This window comes from Diabrotica undecimpunctata, chromosome 5 (genome assembly GCF_040954645.1).
Source record: "Diabrotica undecimpunctata isolate CICGRU chromosome 5, icDiaUnde3, whole genome shotgun sequence".
NCBI classification, from domain to species: domain Eukaryota; kingdom Metazoa; phylum Arthropoda; class Insecta; order Coleoptera; family Chrysomelidae; genus Diabrotica; species Diabrotica undecimpunctata.
In genome coordinates, this window is record NC_092807.1 from 43,876,255 (window position 1) to 43,895,631 (window position 19,377).

The window sequence follows — 19,377 nt, forward strand, 5'->3', positions numbered from 1 at the left end:
TTTCTGTCTTACTGTATGGCTGTGAAAGTCAGACAATGGACTCTGAAATAGAAAAAAGAATAGATGCCTTCGAAATGTATATATACAGACGAATGCTGAGAATTCCATGGGTACAAAGAGTTACTAATGTTGAGGTACTTCGTCGCATGTGTAAACAAAAAGAATTACTAAGAACAATCAAAGAGAGGAAAATGCAATACTTGGGTTATGTGATGAGAGGCGAAAGATACGAATTACTTCAAGTTATACTGGAAGGAAAAGTATAAGGCAAAAGATCAGTAGGAAGACGCCAGAACTCGTGGCTGAAAGACCTGAGGAGATGGTTCGACCGCTCATCCTCAGAAATTTTTCGCGCAGCAGTTTCCAAAACTAAAATTGAAATTTGAATCGCCAACCTTAGAAAGGAGAGGGCGCCATGAGAAGAAGTTACATCGTTCCTAAAATCCAACTGTTGAATACATAAAGATAGAGAAAAAGTGTATTCTTTTGTAGTGTGTGTAGTTTAAGCTTATACTAAGTGACAGTATGAGCTTAAAATAATAAACAATCTAATGTCTATAAATTTTAAAGTGTCACAATATTTGAAATAATAGCCAAGTAAAAAAATTACGTTTGTTTTACCGACAGTGTGGATTTATTAACCTTAACAAAAAATAAACATTAAAAATAAAAACAGATAAAATTATTAGGATACTAAAATTTTATTTAGATACTAAAGAAGGAAAAGAACAACACAGCACATAACGTGTCTTAGCAGAAGCCTACATTTAATGACCCTTAAATTTATATAAACAAACCAAATACAACCCTTCGCGAAATCACAAATGTACTAAAACCCTTCCGCTGGTAAACTTTAGGTCGTGAATCCGTTAAATAATTCAAAATAAAAGTGGAAAAGGGACAAGAAATGGCCATTTAACAAGCTAAAAGGTTTAAAAGACTTGATCACACTAACGCACACATTGCAAAAACTCGGAGCCGATTATGGGCGGAACTAAATCCATTAGAGGGGTTAACCAACTTTAAATCACCGTTAAAGAGAAAAAAATTACTTTCTCCTAATATACAAGGGAGACTTAGTACATTTCTCAACAAAACGACTTAGTAAGCACTATTAAAATCTTTCATATTAATTTTCTTTGAGTCACATTAGTTTGTTGATAGATTTTTGAATATTATGTAAAAAATATTAAAAACTTTTATTAAGCAAAAGACACTAAACTTGAATTTGAAATTTTTAATATTATTTATCTCTTGTTTACTTAGCCATATTATGGGGTAGGTAGTTATTGATATTAAACAGAAATCTGTAGAATGAAAATTAAATACAAGTACATAGGTGTAAATAGCATTTCTCTAATGTACTATTTTAACTCGACGTACTGTTTGGATTTAAGGTAGGTAGGGAACCAATCAAACATTTTCTAATATCCGAATCTAGATCGACCTTCACATATCTGTTTACCAAATGTAACATTTTGTTTAATCAAATTTCAAACATAGGCAAATGAATCTTGCACATATGGGGGGAGGGGAAGGGTTTGGACACCGGGAGCATCTGGACACATTCATATTTCCAACGAACTACAAGCTTAAACGTTTGCCACCGTGTCATTCGATACGTTAGTGAATGAATTCAGTGTTGACTGTGTCATTATTGATATCGGTACGTTCTTGCGTAAGTATAAAGTATAAGTTATGACGTAAGTATAAATATATTTTCGTAGTTCTTGTGTAGAATTTTATCCATAAAATGACCACAAAATCTTTGCTGGCTGTTAAAATTTTTTATTGTTACTATTCATCTAGCAGATAATTGCGTACATAAGATTGTGTGTTGTGTTAATTAATATATCTAAAATTTGTCGTAAATCGCCATTTTAAAAATAAGTGGTTTATGGGAGGATATGGACAACCGTCCTTACAGACCCCATATAATTGTAAAGTATTGTAATGATTACAATTTTATTTTATTTTTGAGAAATATGCCTCGAACTTTAGAAACAAACAGAACTTTTAGCTCTGAGAACATTAAACAAGCAGTTTTGGAAGTCCTTACTGAAAACTTAAGTTAACGTAAAAGTGCCCAAGAATACGGTGTTACAAAATCAGCTCTTGGGAACTATGTTAATTTAGCCAGGCATAAATAATATGAGAATTTAAATTTATATTCGAAATATGTAACCAAACAGGTCTTCTCAAAGGAGGTGAAAAGTCTGTTAGCAGAATATCTTATCAAATGTTCCAATATATATTATGGTTTGACACCGAAGGCGACAAGAAGGTAAGCCTTTGGGTATGCTACTAACAACAATATTACCCATCCGAGGTCATGGCAGGACAACAAAATGGCTGGACCCGACTGGTCTACGCGCTTTACGCATAGAAATCCAGAATTATTCAGAATAACCCTCGAAGCTACCAGTTTGGCTAGGATATCTAGTTTCAATCCAGCTACTCTTATAGAATTTCAGGACAAGCGACAACACGTTCTGCACAAACATCAGTTTCTATCAAATGATATATTTAACCTAAAATAAAACTGGTGTAACTACGGTGCAAAAGGTTCAGAAAATTATAAGCTATGAAGGACGGCATCAGGTGGGTCAAGTTACTTCCAACCAACGAGGAGAATTAGTTACACAAGTCAATATTATCGCTACTAATAGTAATTCTCTTTTATTTGTATGGACTTTCCCGAGGCAAAGATTTGATCCATTAAGAATGAGGCGAGGTGTTCCTTCTGAAATGAAAGCCTTGGGCTAAGTACATCGATCAGGATGAATGACATCAGATAATTTTATTAAAGTTTTAGAACACATTGTTTGTTACGTTTATTGTTGCAAAGAAAATAAAATGCTTTTAATAATGGACAAACACCAGTCACATTTTTATGTGAAAGGTAGAGATTATTCAAGAGAGAATGGAATAATCATGTTGACTTTACCACCTTATACATGGAATAGGCTACAATCTTAGGATAGATTTTTTTTGGGTCCATTTAAAACATTTTTGAATCTAGGGGCTGACGCTTGGATGGTTAGATATCTTGGACAAACGTTAACTATTTACGATTTACCAACAATTTGTGCCAAGGATTGGCACCAAGCTGCAACACTATCCAACATTAAATCTGGTTTTAAATGTACAGGCATACGGACATTTGATAGAACTATGTTTACAGAGGCATATTTTTTGTCATGCTATGTTACAGATAGGCCGAACCCATCATCATCATCATCATCAGCCCATAGTCGTCCACTGCTGAACATAGGCCTCCTCGAAAAACCTCCATTCAGATCTATCTTGCGCTGCTGCAATCCAGTTGGTACAAATCCTCTTTGTGTCGTCAGTCCATCTTGTGGGTGGTGTACCCGTGTTTCGTCTATCCGCTCTCGGTCTCCACTCCAAGATTTTTTTGGTTCACCTAATATCCTTTATTCTAGCGCCGTGTCCTGCCCACCTCCATTTAATTTTGGCTATGTGTTTTATAATGTCTTCTACACCACTTTTTCTACAGATTTCTTCGTTTCTTACCATATCTCGCAACGTTATACCTAACAATGATCTTTCCATTCTACGTTGCGTCACTTGTAGTTTTCGTGTAGATGTTCTTGTTACGGTAAGTGTCTCTGCGCCATATGTAAGGACAGGCAAGACACACTGATTAAAGGCTCTTCTTTTTAAGCTGATAGGTATATCACCTTTAAAAATATCACGCAGTCTTCCATATACTGCCCATCCCAGTGTTATTCTTCTTATCAGCTCAGCAGTTTGATTATCTCTGCTAATTTTTACCGTATGTCCAAGGTATATGTAGCTGTCAACAATTTTAATTTCGACGTCTTCTACCCTTAAAGGATGGCTCGGAACTAAATTAGTCATAATTTTTGTCTTTTGGTAGTTAATATTTAGACCTACTTTACGTGCTGCATCGCTGAGTTCATTTAACATATCACTGGCAGCCTTTAGGTCATCTGAAATCAGAACAATATCATCTGCGAATCGTAGATGACTAAGCATCTCACCATCAATATTTATTACTTTACTTTCCCATTCCAGTGACTTCAAAGCATGTTCAAGTACAGTAATGAACAACTAAGGCGACATAGTATCTCCCTGTCGAATACCTCTCCTGATATGTATCGTATTGGTAGGACCGTGCAGATTTATAGTTGCTGTAGCAATTCTGTATATATTTTCGATAATATTGGTGTACCTATGATCAATTCGACACTCTTCCAATGCCTTTAGAAGTGCGGGTGGTTCGATAGTATCAAACGCTTTATGGAAGTCTATAAATGTTAGAACTAGAGGTCTATTGTATTCAATTGATTTTTCAATCAAGACTTTTATGCACTGTAGATGGTCCATACATAGTGCAAATAATCTAAAAACTGTCGCCAATCCTAGCTGTTCTTTAAATAACATATAGGCAGAAAAACACAAGTTGACGTATATCGATAATCGGCTAGAAAAAGATAATACATGTCCTTTGGATGTGACTATAAAACATTCATTTATTTCTCTAGAAGAGGTTCTGCCATATCCAAAAGCTCCCGCAAGAAAGAACACAAATAAGCGTTCATTAAAAAAGAAATCTATAATTGTTACGAACACTTCAGAAAGAAACAATATTGCTAATTATAAGCATTAGAAAATCTGCCACAGTGACAGAGAAGAAGTGTGCTTTAGTTAAAAAGAAGGTGGTGCAAAAGTGTTTGTCAGAAGATGATAATAAAATTCGTAACGAAAATTTGTCGTCAGATAATGAAGAAAATGGACATGAAGATGAAAACATAGGTGCCATTGAACAAGGCTATTTTGTTATTTGTAAAGTATTTAAAAAAGCAAAATCATTTGAAAATTATGACGTTTTGATTTAGATCACGATAATTTTTGGCAAATAAGAAGGCAACAGTTTATCGAAAGGTCAGGGTAAGATATAAAGACCTCATTACCAACTTCTAGAAAAATGTCGCCTTGTTTTAGGTGAAAAACACAAGAATAAAAATATAATGTGACAACTAATTCCAAATAGGTACATTTGGTATTTTGACATTGTATTAAAAAGTATGTCAATTTTTTAATATTCAAACAATAAAGAACATTTTTCTTTTAACGATAAATAAATAGAGTAAACCGGCGATGGGCAATTCAATTTTAATTAAAAAAAATTATAAAAAAAAGTTTTATACCGAATAAATTTCCTGAGATCCGACGTGTTGTAGATACAGTAATTTTTAACAAAATCGAATAAATATGCAGGATTTTTCACTCCGACTACGGAAGTCTTCTGCTACGCTGTGTTACCAGGCTGACTTTTCAAGTACAGACTTCAACACCACAGCTTTATAATAGAACTGCAACCGCATGAAATAAACTTGCTTTGCGGAGAAAATACATGATCTCATTTACTACAATTTTTATTTTAATTTAACTTTATTTAGTAAGTTTTAGCTGTTTGCTTCACTGATATTGGATAAGAGATACATTTTTCATAAAAGTAAATATTATTAATGTATTTAATATATTGTATTATGTATGCTTTTAGTATAACGCATATTTTCTGAAAAATTTATATGATAATTTTTCGACTGTTCTAACAACCATTCAAATTTCGTCATTTTGTGTCATGTGGAACAATTTCACCCAATCATGTCAACATTAGACTGATAATTGCATTCAGTGCAATTTTCAATCCCTATGACAACACGATCGAGTTTGACAACTTCATCCAAATAAATTTCAAAATGAAATTTAATGTTGACTTAAATTTTAATAATTGTACTTTCGCTAACTGTACTTTTAATAAATAAATGTTTCGTTATGTTGAGTTATGATTTTTTTTTTCGAAAAATTATCCGCCGAATATCCCTCGGACATTGATGAATGCCTCATAATTTCATGACAAATTTCTTATGCTCGTTGCTTGGTAACAGCACTCAGCGTTCGGATTCGTGCTGTTACCAAGGAACGAGCTTTCGATTTTCATGAAATTATCTCGTCTGTTATCAATGTCCTAGGGATATTACTACTGATAATTGATTAGAAATCCAAATTTCATTAAAGAAAAAAAAAAGGTTATTAATGTACGTAAATTTATAAACGCCATAAATGAATTAAAGGATGAAACAAAACACAAAATTTATTCAATCGATGATAGATGTAGTAGATAGTAGAAGCAATAACAGAAGCTCAAAAGAAATGCTGCCCAAAAAGCGTGAAGGAAGAAAAAATTAGTCTGGACACACAGAAAAAAATGGAACAAAGAAGAATACTGAGAAGCGACGAAAACTCTAGTAACGACGATATAAATAAAATAAACAAGGAAGTATCAAGAGAAATAAGAAAAGACCTAAGAAAATACAAAGATGAGAAAATCATCAAAACTATTAAGGAAAATAAGCGTATGAAAATAATGAGACGCAAACTCACAAATGGAAATAAACAAATAGTCAAACTCAAGGATAGAAATGGCAACATTACATCAAACAGAGAACATTTGTTACAAATTGTGGAATCATTCTATGAGACATTATATAGCAACCAATCGACTCTAGATATAGTTGAATATCAGCAGAGGAAGGTTCAAAATCAGGGTTCCGAAGATATCCCAGAAATCTCCTTGGACGAAATTTACAAGGCTCTAAAAAAGATGAAGAATAACAAAGCTCCGGGGGAGGACGGTGTCGTCACGGAAGTGATAAAGATAGGAGGCTTAGTACTGATAACCAAAATTCAAAAGCTCTTTAATCTATGTCTATGGAATCAAAATATCCCAACAAAGTGGAATAATTCAATAACTGTACTCTTACACAAGAAGGGAGATATAGCAGACCTGGAAAGATACAGACCAATCAGTCTCCTTAACCATCTTTATAAATTATACACCCGAATAATAACGAACAGATTAGAGACAAAGCTGGATTTTTACCAACCTCGGGAACAAGCCGGTTTCCGCCCTAATTACGGCACAAACGATCACCTGCAGTGCCTAAAAACCCTGATAGAAAAAACTAACGAATATAACCGTCCCTTGGCATTGATATTTGTAGACTTTAAAAAGGCGTTTGATACAGTGGAATTACCGTCCATCTTAAGAGCACTACAAGATTGCAGGGTCGACCACAGATATTGTAATATAGTTAAAAATATATATGAAAATGCCACAACAACCATAAGTCTACATTCAGCAACTAATAAGATAAAGATAAAAAGGGGAGTCAGGCAAGGTGATACCATGTCACCAAAGCTGTTCATTACCGTTCTTGAGTATGCATTTAAAAGACTAACATGGCAACAGAAAGGAATATCCATCGATGGAGAAAGATTAAACCATCTACGTTTTGCAGACGATATCGTGCTTCTGTCAGATAATCTGGGAGAGATCAAAGACATGCTCCAAGAACTGAATTACATACTACAAGAAACTGGGCTGGAGATAAATTTCGAGAAATCCAAAATGATGACCAATATGGTTCCCAGCGAAGAGATACAGATCAATAACAACAAGGTAGAATTAATCGATAAATACACATACTTGGGTCATGAAATCAGAATAACCAGAGACAACCAAACCTGCGAGCTAAATAGACGAATCACGTTGGGATGGGCGGCATATGGAAGGATGAGAGACATTTTCAAAACAAATACTCCAATTCACCTGAAAAGGAAGGCATTTAACCAATGCATCCTACCAGTCTTGACCTACGGAGCAGAGACCCTAACTTTAACGAAAGCTACTGCCGAAAAACTGAGGGTAACACAAAGGTGAATGGAGAGATCAATGCTGGGTCTGACCTTGAAAGATCGCGTGAGAAATGAGGAGATACGCCGACGAACTGGCGTTGACGATATTATACTGCGAATCAATAAACAAAAGTGGAGGTGGGCTGGACATGTTGCTAGAATGGAAGACGGAATGGAAGATGGACGAAGAGATTATTGGAGTGGAGACCAAGAGCCGACAAGCGAAGTCGAGGCAGACCACCCACCCGATGGACCGACGACCTAAGGAGAATAGAAACAAACTGGATTGCAGCAGCTAGAGATAGAGAGAACTGGAGACGTTTGGAGGAGGCCTATATCCAACAATGGATGTGAAAACGGGGCTGGATGATGATGATGATGATAGATGTATTTATGTATTAGTGCTTTTTTACTGTATATTTTAACAGTTTTTCAGCCTAGGGGGCCCATGGCTTCTCTTTTCTCTTCTATCTTTTTCACTCATTTCTATTTTTGGTCTTTTCCTTCCAGTCCGGTATTCTAAGTTAAATTTTAACTTTATAGGTTTGTCTAGGAGACAAGCATTGTTATGAGAAAAACCAAGTCGCATTTTGCAAAAAAATAGCTTGTATCCAAAACTGCGGAGTGACAGTCCGCAGCGACTATTACTATCTCAAACACAGGCGAGACTACTTTAGGATTAATGTAATTACATTCAGTACAGTAATAGATTTTAACTTTAAAACAAAGCAGGCTATGAAATGTAATAGATACAGGAGTTTTACTGAGAAACAACTGTTTTCTATATTATTAACGTCAATATTTAACATTAATGCATAACAACTTCATAGTAAACAATTTGGCACAAAGTCAATTGGGTTATAATATATAGTTGTCACAAAAGAAATGTCGCTTTTTATCAAGCGTTACCGTTTATCAAAAGTTGTTCAACATGGACTTGACGAATATCTAGCATGTCTTTGATACACCACGGGACAAACGACACATAATTTAACACACGCCAAAAAGGAGGGAAGTTTTAAATAGGATCAAAGAAGGAAAACTACCGTATTTTAGTCACGTCGTTTAGGTAAATTATCCCAGAAAAGATCAACACTATGAAAAGCCATTCTTGGGGAAACAATTTTATACAAAGAAAAATTTCAAGTGTATTATATTTTTAATAATAATTTAGAATATATATTATAGGAAATATGCAGTCATTTCTTGTTGGATTATTTAATTATAGTTTTCCATGTAAAAAAAGTAAAAGGATGCTAAAAGAATAAATTTGGAGTATTTTAAAGTAATATGGGAATATAGAAACACGTATATGTATTAAATTATTGAAACATATGCTACTATAGGTTGCCTCAATGGAATTGGATAATCAATCTACGTCTAGCTAATGATAATTTTAACTCGTAGGGTGATTCATTGTTTTTCTTAAAATTTAAATTTTTCTAAATTATACATCGCAGAATATGGAAGCTATCTAACGAGATAATACAAAACCAACAGTGTGGATTTTAGAAAGACGTAGGTACAAGAGATGCACTGGTTAGTCTACAGGTATTATTCCAATAACGCGGAGATATAAAATCGATATCTAAATCTGCTTTGTGGACTAACAAAAAGCATTTGAAACAGTTAAACATTGAAAATTGGTAGATATTCTAACAAAAGCTCGAATGAATGATAAAGACCGGCATATAATACTATACTGTAAATGTTGAGCAACGTGGTCTTCCTAAAGTCTTGGTAAGCAGTCAGCTATTTACCATCAAGAATTGTTAGATTTTTCGTTACCTTTCTGAATAAAGAGATGAATTAGGATATTTTTCATAAATCTGGGATTTCGTATCTTTGTCAGCACATATTGAACAAGTTTATGAGTCATACGACTAGAGTAGTTGAGAAAAAGGTGTTCTCCTGAAAAGTGAAATCAATTAGTAATGATTGGGTACCTACTTTAAAGACCTTAACCAATCACGAAGTCATAATCTGTCTAGTATCGCTCCTCTAAACTTAGTCGTTTTAAATCAACGGTGAACTATAGTTTCCATTTGCATATCTATATGCACTTAATTATACCCATCACTCATAAAGCAGAGGAGTTTTCTATGCCCAAAATTGGCACGTTAAGAAGACATGGAGGTTTGAGTGACTCAAAGTGCTTATATATTAAATTCCTTTTTGCCAGTATTGCTTAGCTGTTTTTTATTTATGGAAGAAACGCAATATTTTTTATTGTTATTATCTTGGTATTTTATTTTTAGGTCTTCAAATCTCATGTGTAATGAGCATATGTGATACCAACCTTAGGAATCTACGTTAGTAGGCTACACTTGAATCAAATTCTGAAACTTCTAAGCCATAATGCTATAACTTTTTTATGAAAATTATGAAGATGTGCTACTCATAGAGGGAAAGAGAGATCCAGGACCTAAAAAGACGTCATGGCTACGTAATATTCGCCAATAGACAGGAATAAACAGTTATGAGAAATGCTTTACAATAATGCTAAAAATATAATAATTTAATCCTGACTATCTAAAATATCACCTGACAAGACAGTGTACGGTAGACGTCTACACGTCACCGTAAAAAAGAGCTACACCTAGTTTAGTTTCATCATCATCATCATCATTCAATCTTCGCTTATCCACTGCTGGACATAGATCTCCCTCATAATTTTCCATCTATTTCGATCTTGTGCCTCTTGCATCCAATTCCTATGACAACGTTTTAGATCGTCAGTCCAACGTGTTGGTGGACGACCTCTACTTCGGTAGGCATCATCTCTTGGTCTCCATTCCAGTATCCGCTTTGTCCATCTATTGTCTGTCATTCGAGCCACGGGACCTGCCCAGTTCCATTTTAGTGTTGCTACTCTCTCTACTGCATCAGCCACTCCTGTTTTTTGTCGTAGCTGGCGATTTGGGATCTTGTCTCGTAGTGAAACGCCCAACATAGCACGCTTTATCGCCCTTTGACACACACGGATCTTTTGAACTGTTCTCCTTGTCATGGTCAACGTTTCGGCACCGTAAGTTAACACTGGCAAAACACACTGATTAAACGTTTTTCTTTTAAGGCATATTGGTATATCAGACGATTTGAAAATATGGTTCAGCTTGCCGAAGGCTGCCCAAGTCAGTCTTATACGACGGAGAAGCTCAACGGTTTGGTTATCTTTTCCAATGCAAATCTCATGACCTAGGTGTTTATAGGCCATTACCTGGTCTATGGATCTTGTTACTACGCATATATCTTCGCTGAGTACAAGATTTGTCATCATCTGGGTTTTAGATATATTTATTTTCAATCCCCCTTCTAGCGAAGAAAGGTAGAGCTGATTTAAAAGTTCTTTGGCCTCATCTATCCTATCAGCTATTAGTACAATATCATCTGCAAACCTTAGATGGATAAGCTTTTCTCCGTTTATGTTTATGCCCTTGTCGGTCAGTTTTGCCCTTTTACATATATATTCCAAAAGCGTAGTGAACAGTTTCGGCGATATGGTGTCCCCCTGGCGTACTCCACGTTGTATCGGGAATTTCTGGGTTTGACGATCACCCACTCTAACACTGGCTGTTGCGTTTTGGTATATATGTTTAATTATATTTATATACCGATAGCCAATTCGGCATTCTGTCAAGGCTTCCAACATTTTTTGTTGATTTACGGTGTCGAATGCCTATTAAAGCTAGTGGTTTATTATATTCAGTGCATTTTTCTATAAGATTTTTTATTACCAGTAGGTGATCGTTTGTTCCATAGCCTTATCTAAAACCCACCTGTTCTATGGACTGATAAAATCAGTTTTATCAGTTTAGTTTAAGTCATGAAAAATACAAAAGACCTCAGTCCGTACCTTCTCTCATACTAGACGTTATACAGACAGTGAAAGCTCCTTGCCCAATACTAGTGGGATCATAAAAACTTTTAAAAATAATATCTAGTACTACAAGAAGGCAAAGAATTTTCGTTCTAAAAAATCTACGTACTTGGTTCAACACAAAAACCACAAATCTTTTCAGAGCTGCAGTTTACAAAACACTATAGGAACACTATAGGTTTCTACAAAATAGATAGGCACTATAAGAAGAACTGTACAAGAAAGAAACTTTAATAATTACCAACATGAGATTAGAGTGCTGTTACAAAAATTACCACGATATTTGAAATATCTTGGTAATGCTTATCCGGAGTTCAAAGAAGTGAGCTCATATCACGGTAGTCATACCATGTAAACTTACTACTACTTCTCGAAAGAAACTAACGCTAAATAGGCTTCTAAGCGAAAAGCATCTACCAGCCATACTTTCGACGAGACATATTTAAATAAAAGTACACGTGCAAGATTCTCACAAGGATATTGGTACTAAAAAACAGCAAAAATTCCAAAAATAACTACTCAAAGATGTGTTCGACAATATGAAACATTTACATTTTCGATACTTTGGATTGATATCTGTAGTTTATATCAAAAAGAATGTTACTGAAGGAAAAATGGAGTAAAATCTTGTAAAGATTCAAAAAACTTATAGTTTTAATTCACGTTAAATACGTGAATACTTAGGAATCCGTCGTTAAATACTTAGGAATCCATTTGGATAGCAAACTTAATTGGGGCATGCACATCTGGAAGAAACGCCTTCGACTTAGAGTCTCTACAGGAATCTACAGGAAAATGTATTGGTACATGAGTCGAAAATCAAATCTTAGCCTGGAGAACAAACTTCTGATATATAAATGTATTTTAAAACCGGTATGGCAATATGCAGCACAAATCTAAGGTACACCAAGTAATACCAACATACAAAAACTTTAACGTTTCCAATCGAAAGTACTGCGCCAGATCTGTAATGCCCCTTGGTATAGCACGAACCACAGATTACACCACGATCTACAGCTACCAACAGTTTACGAAGCAATATCTGCTGTAAACTCTGTATACAAGAACAGACTATCCTGCCATCCAAATTCGCTGGCCACGGATCTGCTCAACATTTCACACGTAAGAAGATTAAAACGACCAGACCCTTTGGACCTCTAGTTAACCAGGAAAAATAGAGCATAGTGTCATGGTGCGGTGAAATAACAAGTTTCTATTCTGGTGTTTTCTAAATCTTTCCTTAATTTGTGTTTTAGCCTTGTAATTCTCATATGTGTGTCAGTGATGATTACCTGTATTAAACTCTGTTTGTTAAGTGAAAGTTTAAATTAATCGTTATGTCATAGATTATATTTATATTTTATTTTACCTGGGTGCTCGCCACTGGGCAGCTTCCCATTATGTTATTGTACATAAATTATACATATTGCTTATTGTTTATAATGATACAGATTACAATAAACATTGGATGTTAAATAAAAAAAAAAAAATTCACGTATTTCAAATACCATTCTGTATAAGGTTTTTAATTGCGTTTTAAAAATCTTTGAAGAAAATACTTTAAATATCTCATGCAATAGAATAAACATAAAATGTTTGTTTAACTTGAGAATCGCCCGCTAAGTGACAGATTCTTAGCCTGTGGGAAAATTTTTGCCACTGAAATTGCGTTGATGTGTGAATTAGATTTCAGAGACAAATTTTTGAATTAGATCTAGAGGAGATAAAGTCTAATTGAAGAATACAAGCCATACCAGCTTTTTAGCTGGTAGGGACGATTGTTTATTGTTTATCTTTATCTTTGGAGATCATTTGTATCTTTGCGCAAAGGGACAGTATGCAGTCAACGAAATAGTACGAGGTAAATCAAACGTTAATATTAATTTGGTGCAGAATAAGTCATCTTTAATTGCAGTGGGTATATACAAGCCCACAAGCTACTGTAAGTTTTCACCAGTTTTATGTATCCTGCAAGAGCAGACAACAACAGAACACTGAATATTTCAATGTTGGTGATCTATTTTTCTTTAATATTTCATGTAATTAGTATCAGTGCAGTGTTATGCTTGGATACTAAAAGTATCCAAGCTTCTACTTCAAGTTAAAATGTAGAAAATACATAACATCTGATAATAGAGATTTTCTAAAGAAGCTTCTGAAAGTTCTGTTGAATATCGAAATAAAACAGTCTCATATAAATTTATTAATGAATTATAACATAAAATTAAAAGAAGTTAACATAAAAAAAGAGTCTAACGGAAGAGAGAACATTAAACAGATATAAATAATAGCAATTAGTAGTAGTAGGACTAGATAACTGAGTAAATATCTCAAAATAAATAAAATGCAAGTTAACTTATATAAAAAGTGAAAGGAAACCGCTTCGTCGTTTCCTGATTCAAGTTTTTATTTATTCATTTTATGGTCCTTCTGGCTATTGAGAATTACAATTAAATGTAATCGTTTAATTGGCAATAACTTAAGATTTTTATGGATGTGAGTAAATATATGCTACCAATAACAGACAATTGCTTCATTCCGTAGCACATAAAATTGATAATTAAGTATTAATATAAAATAACTACAACATTTGCATTTACATGTACAATCGCGTACATTTTACCGCTAAATTTAATCAAATACAAACACGTGAAAAAAAAACTAGAAAATGACTAAAAACACGTGATTACTGCGTAATTAAGTGATAATTGATTTGGGAATTATTTCTTACAAAAAAATTTATATACATTTTCATCAATTGATTTATACGACAATAAAAAAACTATAATATCTTTTGATATATTGCAGAATATTATTCGTAATTCGAAATATATTTGTAATAATATCGTAATTTATTACGAAAACTATTAAAACCAAGAAAAATAATCAAAATCGGCTGCATGTAATAAAAAGTCTATATATTTGTACACATGAAATGTGATAAGAACCAATAAAAAACTATCTGAGAAATACACAGCAAAAAGCCCATACTGTCTATTATTTACTGTTTGTATACTTTACAATGGTAATATGTTTGTATTTATTAAGTATCTAATTTGAAGTTTGCCCATTTGAAGTATTAAAGATATGGAAATAGTTCTCGGAAATAGTGAACTTATCCAAGAGCAATCTGAAATCATAAGCCACACTATAACGAAACCAAATTCCTAAAGAAAACTTCAACAAAAGAGACAGAATTTCAAAAAAACATAGAAAATCAACAAAATATTAATCAAGAACTACCGTATGTAGGAGGCAAAAAAAGTCAACAAAGAGAGTGCCAAATCCAATGTAAAACGCTAAACAACTATTATAATGCTATCGTGGAAGATGCTGATCACGGGTTTCGTGATACTTTGCTATGGCAACTGACACCAGAGCCAAAGTCTTAGCGTACAACCAAAAAGATGCCATACGTGATAACATCTAGTGGGTGGAAAAAAATTATGAAGAAAAGGAAGAAACTAAGCTACAGAAAGAGATAAAGACAGAAGAAAATTGGAAAAAGCTTGAAATAAACAAAATGACCAAAGTAACAAATAGGACAGAAAAACCAAAACACTTCAGCAACTTAACAGCATCTTTGACGGAAGACGAAGCTCCGATGACCAAAAAATCTATTATATCAACCCAGCGGACTTCTCCAAGCTCAAGTAATCTAAGCAACGAGAGGATGTGTACAATCCCAATGCGCCTCATTAAGGATAATATTATTCGTAATAAGGGATTATGTTTTATATGTACGAAAAATGCAACAGTAGCAAATTTTGGAATTAAGTGCCAGAATGTGAATGTGAATTATAATTGCTGCTGAAAAAAGGTTTATACACACCTCATTATTTCTGCAAAAAGTGCCACAGAAAGGCGTAGTTACTTATTTATATATGATAAAGATATTAATTTTAAGTTTTAATGAAATTTTGTTCATTCAATTAAGGTTTTTATTTCAAAACATTTCAGCTTAAGGAACAGTTTTTTTTTATTTAATAAATGTAAACATTTATTTAAAATGATTTGAGATCTTATTGTTTCATTCCATTACTATGAAAGTAATGCCAATAACTGCAGCAAGACGTGTGACAATTACTGCAGGTAGGTGCCAATGACTGCAGCGATGTGGATGCCAATAACTGCTGGCAACTTGCCAATACCTATTATTTTCTCTGTTTTTTTAAATTTAAATCAATTTCGTTTAAATATACTAACGTTATTATTAAAAACCGTTGTGTGATAAGAAAGGTAGGATATCACATAGTCCAGAATACAAGTTTCCGAAATTGTGATCCTTTTCTTGTGGAACTCGGAAAACTATTTTTCTCGAGACCAATAAGGAAAAATATATTGTCTTAAGTGCCAATAACTGGGTGTGTTAACCCATTTTATCAAGGGATAAAATATTAAAACCTTCTAAAATATAAAATGTAATAGTAAAAGTTAATGTTCCCTCTTTAACTGTAATAAAATTTGCCAATAAAATAGGACGAAACACCTGCGCCAATGTACTTTCATTAACAGGGTACCAGAAAAATTTTTATAACTACTAATATCATATCGGTGATAGTCTCTCACATTTTTTATGTATGGTATAAAAATTTTGTTTACATGTACTTAAATTCCTATATTTTAATTCATAATGCACCAGTATTTCAATGAAATTGCAATTAATACATTTTAAATGGACTGCATAGAGAAATTGGATTCCTGAAAGAGACAATTCGGACAGCATATCAATATTTGATAAAAGCTTGCGACTACAAACAATAACGTCCCTGTCGTATCCGTCGATGAAGTTGACACAGGGTGTAACAATGAAAATAGACTTTGCATACAGTTCACCAAAGCACATAACTCATTGCATGAGTATTATGTATCTTTCGTAACTTATGTATTTTTTATACACTAAGTTTCTTTAATCGGTTTTGTACTCAGATATTAAAAACAATAACATTCTAAAAACACATAAATCAAAAGTAATTTGTATAAAAAATTTACATTATCATAAGAAGTATATAACTGCAACTACCGTTAATTTTTTTGGCAAACTGTTAGTTTTATCCATTATCTTTGTTAAATTTTTTATATTTTACGCTGTGAAGTATGTTTCTTTCTTAATATATATCTAGTTTCTCTTCTATTTTTCGCAATAAGTTAATACTATTTGTATTACAGAATCGCTAAAGAGTTAGACCAGATTTTAACAGAGCATATCCGTACATAAGAGCTACCATGTAAGAAAACATTTGATTAATTCAAGGAAACTCCGGAAGATGGCAGTGCATGAGGTTAGCAGACACAAGTTAATGAGCTTAGCTTTCAATTACTTCTCAAGGAAGAATTTATACATCACCGAGTGATAAACGAAGAACGTGTACCAGAACTACTAAGCGGAAGGTGGAAGTTACAAAAGTACTAAGATATCTACTACGTCCAAGTCTTATTTGGACAAAATAGTGATGGATAGTGAAAAAATTTTTACAAAAATGTCATAATAAAACTTATTTACGAAGCTCAAAATATCTCATGATATGAAGACTGTAAATAAATTCTTAAAATTAAAATTAAACACATGTTTATTGAACAAGAGTTCTTTAATATTATAAAAGACTTTTTTATCGAAACACTGAAGATAAGTGGACACTGTGATTTGGTGTACATGTCAAGAAACTACAAAACGGAGATTTGAATAAAGAGATCAGAGATATGAGTCTCCAGGTCGTGAAGCAATTCAAGCAATAATCTCAGGCTGCACTGAAAGCACTAAAACCAGCGCCATCGTGTTAGTTTTATATAGTTGGAAGGAAAGAAATCTACACAGGCCGAGAAAACTAATGAACTAAAGTCTGTGTCATAATGTATTTTTATGCATAAGGCAACAGGAAAAATTATTCAGACAAAAGAAATTTCAACTTTCAAGGACTTAATAAGAGAATAGAGTTTGGTATAAAATTATCAGCTCCAAGTGCCAGAGGTAAGTAATGTCTTGCGTGAGAAAAATAAGAGAGAACGAGAAGGAAAAAACAAAGAAAAAAAGAATAAAAACTTATGTAACAGGTACATAAGTATAATATACACACTGTTTTTAAAAATATTCATATTAAATAAATTGTTTTTAGAAAATCAATAATTCTTTCAGTTCAAAACCATTTAAAGAATAAGTTCTGTGTATGCATTATTCTTTTTTATCTGATGCACCCTGTACATAGCGGACAATTAAGTTGATACGACAAACCATCACTATGTGTGTACGATAAAATAAACGACTTAGTTCATTTGTAGAAAGCACAGGAATTGATTGCATTGTGAATGTCTATGCCATTGCAGATTACACTGTAAAACGCATCAAAAATTAATTTTTATTTATTAAAAAGTTTACGTCGTAAAATAAATATTTAAATATAATATTGATTATATTGATTGATCTTTATATATAATAAATTCATGTATAGTTTCGTAAAATTTTATTTATCTGTTTTATGTTATACTGAAGTATTTAATTTTAATAATATTTAATTTAATAAATGATTAAGTAAATCTTTATTTCCTTAGATACCGACAATAAAAACTTGAAAAAATGGCTAGTGCTTTGAAATATCTCACAAATAATTTTTATTTAAAAATATCATTTCTCAATAATGGACAATCGTTCATTAACAATCTTTAAATACTTTTGTAATCCGACTTATTTTGGCCGAGATAACGACAGTGAAAATTAACAGGCCATAAAAGAGTTTTTTCTGCGCGTAGCAGGCGTCTACAGGACTGTATTTGCGGCGGCAGTGTTGCCGTCATTGGTTGTTTGTTTGTTTCGACGAAGTCAGAATACCTGAATGACTAAGAATGCGAGGCGTTAGTAGAAAGCCACATCTATACAGATATGGCAGGCAGAATGGGTGGCAAAGCAGAGGTAGCTCAGTGGCCCAAGTTCCTCATACCGGACCTAAAGACATGGCTTGAATATGGTCCACGGGTATTTCCGCTCAATCCCCTTCAGGTGTAAAAAAACCGCTGGGAAGTACTGCTTTTACTGTCGCTTGGTGTGACTGTGATGCATACTCTGTTGAAATTTGTAAGATGGAGTATGAAAAGGCGTTAATTAGAGAACAAATGAGGTCCATTTTGAGTATGTGAGCGATATGATTAACCGGATGATTTCGGATGAATGTACTTGGGGTAAGATCCAGGCTTTTGTTACAAAGTGACAAAGACTCCAGTCCAAGGGCATTTTGGAGAAGCAGTCTGAGCTATTTCAGGTATAACCACTGGGTGGTGACTAAAGTTTAGATATGCATTGGATGAATGCCTGGCGCTGAGCGTGCTGTTTCAGTTAAAAGACGGCTCAGCTAAATAAGACAAATATTATATTTTCAGGAAAACTTTTCACTGGAAGAGATATAAATGATAGTGTATATTAGTGTTTTATATAGGATTTAAATTTTAACAATAAGTGTATAATGAATCTTTAATTCTATAAAAAATAGTTTGAAACAAATTACAATTATTTTGCCTTTTACGAATCAGTTCATAATATTAAAATCCGCTATTTGGGACAAGCACAGATAAAGCTTACATTGACACCGCAAGCTGTATCAAATGTGTGTTACTAATTTTGGTTTAATTTAAAGAAAGAGTAGATTTGAGTGCCTACAAATAAAATGTATTTTGCTATTGGTTTTTTTTTGGAGAATTTTACGAAATTATACACAAATGACTTTTTTTATAACTGTAATACCCTCTGTACTGCTAAT